The sequence below is a fragment of the Psammomys obesus genome, unplaced genomic scaffold (assembly GCF_907164565.1).
Source record: "Psammomys obesus unplaced genomic scaffold, mPsaObe1.curated_primary_1811, whole genome shotgun sequence".
NCBI lineage: Eukaryota > Metazoa > Chordata > Mammalia > Rodentia > Muridae > Psammomys > Psammomys obesus.
The window spans coordinates 10,668,597-10,675,085 of NW_026596240.1; the positions used below are offsets into that span (position 1 = coordinate 10,668,597).

The 6,489-nt window shown below is 42.3% G+C and overlaps 1 pseudogene; it reads left to right on the forward strand.

Annotated features, from left to right (window-relative positions):
• Window positions 1–5,204: 5,204 nt before the first annotated feature.
• On the forward strand, window positions 5,205–5,298 carry LOC129668484 (small nucleolar RNA SNORA17; annotated as a pseudogene).
• Window positions 5,299–6,489: the final 1,191 nt, after the last annotated feature.

Below are 6,489 nucleotides of genomic sequence, written 5' to 3' on the forward strand. Positions count from 1 at the left end.
ATATATCATAAAGAAAATTATCCTTAAACAATTATCTGGTAAACATAAGATTGTACCACTTATTGAAGATGACAAAACTTTTCATACTGATTAAAAGGATATGTATGTTAATATTACGTAAATAGTTAAGTCAATCAGTGGACTGGGAAAACATCATGAGAGGAGAAGAGGGAAGAGTAGGGGAGGGATTGGGAGAAGACAAGGATAGGGCTACAGCTAAAAAGTGAATAAATTTTAAAAAAATAAAAAAAATATTTTAAAAAATGTAAAAAAAAATTGTTAAGTCTTGGCTGAGTCTTTGACCCTGTATTATGTAATTGTATCATCAATATCTTTTAGGTCACATCAATGTTTTGAATTTTTAATCCTCAGTGCTCATAATGCTCCTTTGAATACATACAGTACAAGATGGCAAAAGTTGACTTAGAAGCATTTCAGAATTGTTAGAATTTCTGTAATTATCCAAAGCCAAAAATGTACTTAATGATTTTATAACACACTCAAGCTAGAAGATCAAGCAACAAATTTTGAAACCACACATTCTAACACAAAACAATCCAGAGATATGGTAGCTTGATGCTTATAAGCTAAAGAAGCAGGGTTGAAAATGTTTAAAGTCTTTATGGTCTGTATTTAAACTATTACATTTACATAAAAGCAGAAAACTTTGTATGCATCCTGCATAATCCCTGTAATTCATAAAATACTGTCATTTCAGATCTGAGACAGTGTTCCGTGCTGTGTTTACTGGCGCTAAATTATTTGAAGGAGCGTTTTAAACTTCAAGGTGTACTTGTGTTGTGTTCAGAACCCAGGAGGCCTGGCAGTCACAAGACTCCGCACTGATAAGCGCGGCCAGAACACCATGAGCTTGCCACGTATTTGATTTTGAATTTGGTTTTGGTTGTAGCACTTTCAGAATACTTTCTACTGTTGTTAAGGTTTGTCAATCCCCACATTTTTTGTAACACACAGTTTGAAATCTGATGGTAATTAATACAGACACTCACAGGTGGCTATGGGGCAGGGAGTAAGTGACTCCGGAATTTTTATCCCTAAATCAACATGGCTTTATCACAACCTATCACTGAAAAGCTCAGGGACAATTGAGGAAGCGAGGTGGGGTTGTAGGAGCCACAGGGCAAAGAGGACTTTGTCAAAACTGTTTTTTAGACATAAGAGGGCTCTTGTACTCACGAGTTCACGGCACATGTAGTTGTCTGTGCAAGACTTGGCTAATCAACATTCCGTCATGGAGTGGGGACCTCTTGAGGCCCTGCTCCCTATAGATGAGGTGCTACAGGAAGCCGATGGCTCCTTAGGGAGAGTCCGTTTTCCTCAGGGATGTGGCTCATGGTAGGTTGCCCTGTGCTCCAGAGGAGGACCACGCACCCAGGCGAATATGAGCACCTCTTGTGAGACTTAACGGGACATTTAGAGCGAAAAGAGGAAGAAAAAGACCTGAAGTTAGAAGTTGAAAGGCTGTCAGCGGTGGGAATTTGGGCAGACGGAAGTGGAAGAAGCAAAATGGAAGTGGCACTGGTTTAAATACATGATGTGTAGGCATCAACTTTACCACAGAAAAATAGTATTTGTTTAGAAAAAAAAGTGGAATTTGTATTTTTATTTCAATTTGTTGCCCCCAGTCTCTGTGAAACCCACTTTAGACAGGCTCTGCCTCACTGCACTGTACCTGTCTTGCCAAGGTTATGCAGAAACATGTACTCTGACTGAGTTTTCCAGCTAGGCATGCACTTTGTCCTGGCCATTCCACCATCTCATATGTTGTGCCTTCTCTGTTGGTGGCCATCTCTCTCCCAAGCCATGGTATCTATGCATGAGCCCCATCCTCAGAGAGCTCCTCTCTTCATCTCTTTATTACTTCTGTTTTCTAAACACTTTTACCTATGGGTATCAGAACAAGATTCCAATTTGTGCCACTAGCTCAGTTTTTCTCAAAGACTCCAAAGTCATTGCCAAGAATCCACTGGGCAGTGCATGCAAACCCAGACTCACTCATACTCCCACATAGCACCTGGGCCATTTCAGTGAAGAAAATCCTGTGCTTCCATGGCTTATCCTGCTCTGGCATGCCCTAGGTTAAACACATGAAGCAGTCCCATGCTTCACACATTGCAAGATCTTTTTTTTTCATTTTATTTTTCTTTTTAGTTACATTTTGTTAACTCTGTGTCCCAGCTGTATCCCGCTCTCTCATTCCCTCCCCAACCCCACACTCCCTCCCTGGTCTCCTCCCTGCCCCTTTCCAAGTCCACTGATAGGGGAGGACCTCAGTGGGGTCAAACAGCCTGCCCTTGAGATCCTGTTAGAAATAGTCCGTGTTCCCCTGACTTTGGAAAACTACTTGGTTACTGAGCTACCACGGGCCACATCAGAGCAGAAGTTCTAGGTTATATCCATAGATGGTCCTTGGTTGAGTGTCAGTCTCAGAAAAGACCCTGTGCCCGGATATATTTGGTCCTTGTAGAGCTCCTATCCTTTCCATATCATACTAACTTCCCTTCTTTCATATGATTCCCTGCATTCTGCCGAGGGTTTGGTTATGAGTCTTAGTGTCTGCTTTGAAACACTGCTAGGTAGAGTCTTTCAGATGCCTTTTGTGGTAGACTCCTGTCATACGTTCAATATACTCGCTTATATAGACCTACAAGATATGATAAACATAATGAAATCTATACACCTAAAGAAGATAATCAAGAAAGTGGACACAGGCGAAGGTGATTAATCCTCATTTAGAAAGACAAATGGGATGTGCATTGAACATTGCAAGATCTTAACACATTCCATTTATTCATTTATATATGGTGAAGGAGTGCGTGACGAGGCATGCATGTGGAGATCATGGGACAACTTGAGGGAACAGGTACCTCCTCACTCCATCTGGGCCTCAGGAAATGAACTCAGCTCACGAGCAACCGTGTTTTCCGGCTGAATAGTCTAGCTCTATTTTGTTTTAACAAATACAAAATGGTAACTAAAAAGAAACAACTAATGATAAGAAATAGCTAACATCAAATGTTGCATCCACATGCTAAGAAACTTGATATTTCAATATTTATATGGGTATATTATTTTAATAATGCAAAAATATTCTACAACATCTTATTTTGCTGTAGAAATTATTAACAATACCCACTAAGTAATTTAACTGTTATACCCTGATGCAAAGAACAAGGTATTAAAAAGTGCATGTAACAAGAATTATGAAGTGTGGTACAGTGATAACTCAGGATGTGAGTCATGATCATAACTAAGTATACATAACTGGACATCCTAACCTCCTGTTTCTAGCCACAATTATCATGTGAATTCAGCATCTGACATTAGCTATAATTATGACTCATCTCAGATATGTTTCTGTTTAGATGTCTTTACTTTGCATTTATTTAAAAAGTAGAGCTGGCAAGATGGCTCAGCAGATACAAATACTTGCCACCAAACCTGATTCTTGATGTACGAATTCAGCTGCCTGCCATGAGATGATGGGAACAAAAAGGATCTTGCTTGTTTGGAGATGGGCGGTTGAAAAACACATGTTTTCTAAAGATAGGTTTTATGCTGTCTATGGTCTTTGAAGTCTTCTCTTTTTGAGCGATGGAGTCATGTTTTGTAAAATAGCCTTTTCATGTTGGGTGTATACAAAGTCAGGGAGACTATGCATATTCTCCATCAAACATATGGCTTGGTTCCCAGTCCTGCTCCACTTCATCCCTGCGGGGAATTTGCTTCTTGATGACAATGGAAGAATACAGTGCCAGCATTTTCATGCTTTTTCATACCTCCCTCTGATCAGAGACTCAGCTTCATCAAAGTAATGTTTTAGTGTGTGTGTGTGTGTGTGTGTGTGTGTGTGTGTGTGTGCACAAAGGCACACACTCTTCTCAGCCATTGCCACCGATCCCTGTAATTCCAAATATACTTGGGCAGCTTCTTGGGAGCTTTCTTCAGGGTGAGACATGGAGTACTGTCTTCAGAGTACTATATCTTAGCATATTCAGGATGCTCTGACTGATGTGTTTCCTACTAGTCTCATTCATATCTTGTCTCATACCACTCCCTGAATCTCAGTAAATGCTATTTTAGCATTCCTGTCAATTATTATTGGTAGAATACAGCCCCTCCTTAATCTTGTTTCTCTAGTTTTTAATTGAGATATTCATCTTACTAAATCCTTACAAGAATATAATGGAAACAGAAAAGGCTTAATTCTCACCCAAGAGTTTAATGCAAATTAGTTAATACCTGCCTCCACAAATTGCATAGTGAGTCAATGAGTGATTTTGTACAAATAAAGACTCTATGACCTGTTTCCTTTAGAAGTATTTGAAGGATACTTAGGAGTGTTTGTGTTCTTGTTTGTGTGCATATATGTGACCTTGAGTGCAGGTGCACATGCTGGCTTAAAGCGGCATCAGATCCACTGGAACTGGAATTACTGGTTGCTGTAGGGGTTTAGAACCGAACGCCAGTCTTCTGAAATATCAGCCAGCACTCTGAACCGCCAAGCCATCTCTTCAGCTCCCAGTGTTTCCCCCTAAACTAAATTAAATATATATGGCTGAATTGAACAGATTGAGTACTTGTGTTTGTTTTGATTTGATATGCTGGTTTCTTCCAAACAGTTTGTCACTGAAGAAATAATAACAATTAAAGTAGATTAACTAAAAATAATCTATGCTTGAATGAGGAAATGGAAAGCATCCATCCTGTTTCCTAGTCAGGAAGAATGTTGATGAACAATACTTGTTATTATTATTATTATTATTATTATTATTATTATTATTATTATTTCAGTTTATTTACTTTACATCCCAACGGTGTCCCCTCCTTCTCTTCCCAGTTCCTCCCTTCCCCCTGTAAGTCAAAGGATACTGTCACTAGAACAAACAACAGCCTACAGATTGGGAAAAGATTTTCACCAACTCTATATCAAATAGAGAGCTAATATCAAAAATATACAAAGAACTTAAGACATTAAACATCAACAAATTAGATAAGCCAATTAAAAATGGGGTGGAGAGCTAAACCAAGAATTCACAACAGAAGAATCTTGAATGGCTGAGAAGCACTTAATGAAATCCTCAATGTCCTTAACATCAGAGAAATGCAAAGGAAAATGACTTAAGAGTCCATCTTACACCAGTCAGAATGGTGAACAGTACTTGTGAAAGTGTTACAGTGGTCTTGCCCTAGAGATGTTTCACGTATGGCTGCTATGCCAACATGCATGTCAGTCAGTGGCAGAGAGGAGGGAGGCCTCTAAACAAGCCCAACACTCTCTGAATAAAGCCAAGCTGAGAGGACCACCCACACTGTACAGGCTGGAACAGGCTCCCAGGGTGGGAGAGGGGAAGACTAGAAGAACCCAGCCTAGAACTGGGGCCTCAGACAGGATGAACCCCAAACAGATGACCCCCACATGGGATCACTCATGTGAGTTTGGGCAAGGACTGAGCCCAAGATGAGAACAGTCTTGTGCTGTGCAGGCCTTGGGGGGCATATCATGTTTGAGATGGCCCCATCACAGTCAATAATGCCCCAGTGGGGCAGGGCACTCCTGAGACCACTCCCAAGATGACCCTAGAGACTCAGAGACCCTGCGCACCACTGAAAGGAGCAAGTTAAGGGTGGACAAATGGAGGAGAAAGAGAAGGATATGGGCACAATGAAAAGAGGCAAACTGGAGACTCGGGTAATAAGAAGCAGCCTGATGTGAGTAGTTGGTGATGTGACCTGCTGTCATGGTGGTATCCTGTCCTGCGCTGCCACCTGGGGTCATATCTGAGTCTGTGGCCCTGCATTCTGTTACCACCAAAGGCCAGGTGGAATGACCCTGGTCTGGACTGCCACCGGGGGCCATGTGAAAAACCCACCCCTCACCTTGGTACCATAGGAGAGGAGGCCCTGGGATCAAGAGAGCAGGAGAGATGACCCTGATCCTAGTCAGCTGCAGTACTCTGCAGAGCAGCCCAGCACACTTCTGGAGTTGCAGGTGAGCTGGCCTTGAGGACATGAGCATGGAAGAGATGGCCCTACTGCTCATCTGCTATGTGGTGGCATGGGCAATGGAGAGATATCCTCCCACCTCTCATCGCCTGCCACCTTCAGCAGAGAGAATCCAATGTCAATGGGGGGGGGTGAGGTGGAGCTGTTCCTGAACCTCATTTGCTGTGGCACTAAGGAGAATGGGCCCTGTACCTCACCTGGTAATGACAGCAGAGCTGAACCTCATGGCTGGAGCATCAGGGAGCTGGCCCAGAAGGTGTGAGTGTGGGAGAGCTGACCCTGAAACTTGTCTGCCTTGTGGCAGTGTGGAGGGCTAGATGCCCTCCTCTACTCCCTGTCCCTTGGCACCTATAGCACGTGGGAGAGATGGCCTGGAGGTTGTGAGAATGGGAGAACTTGCCATGTCCCTCAGTGGGTGTAAAACTGGGGAGATTGGGCAGCACAGTAGAGCTGGACTTGGAT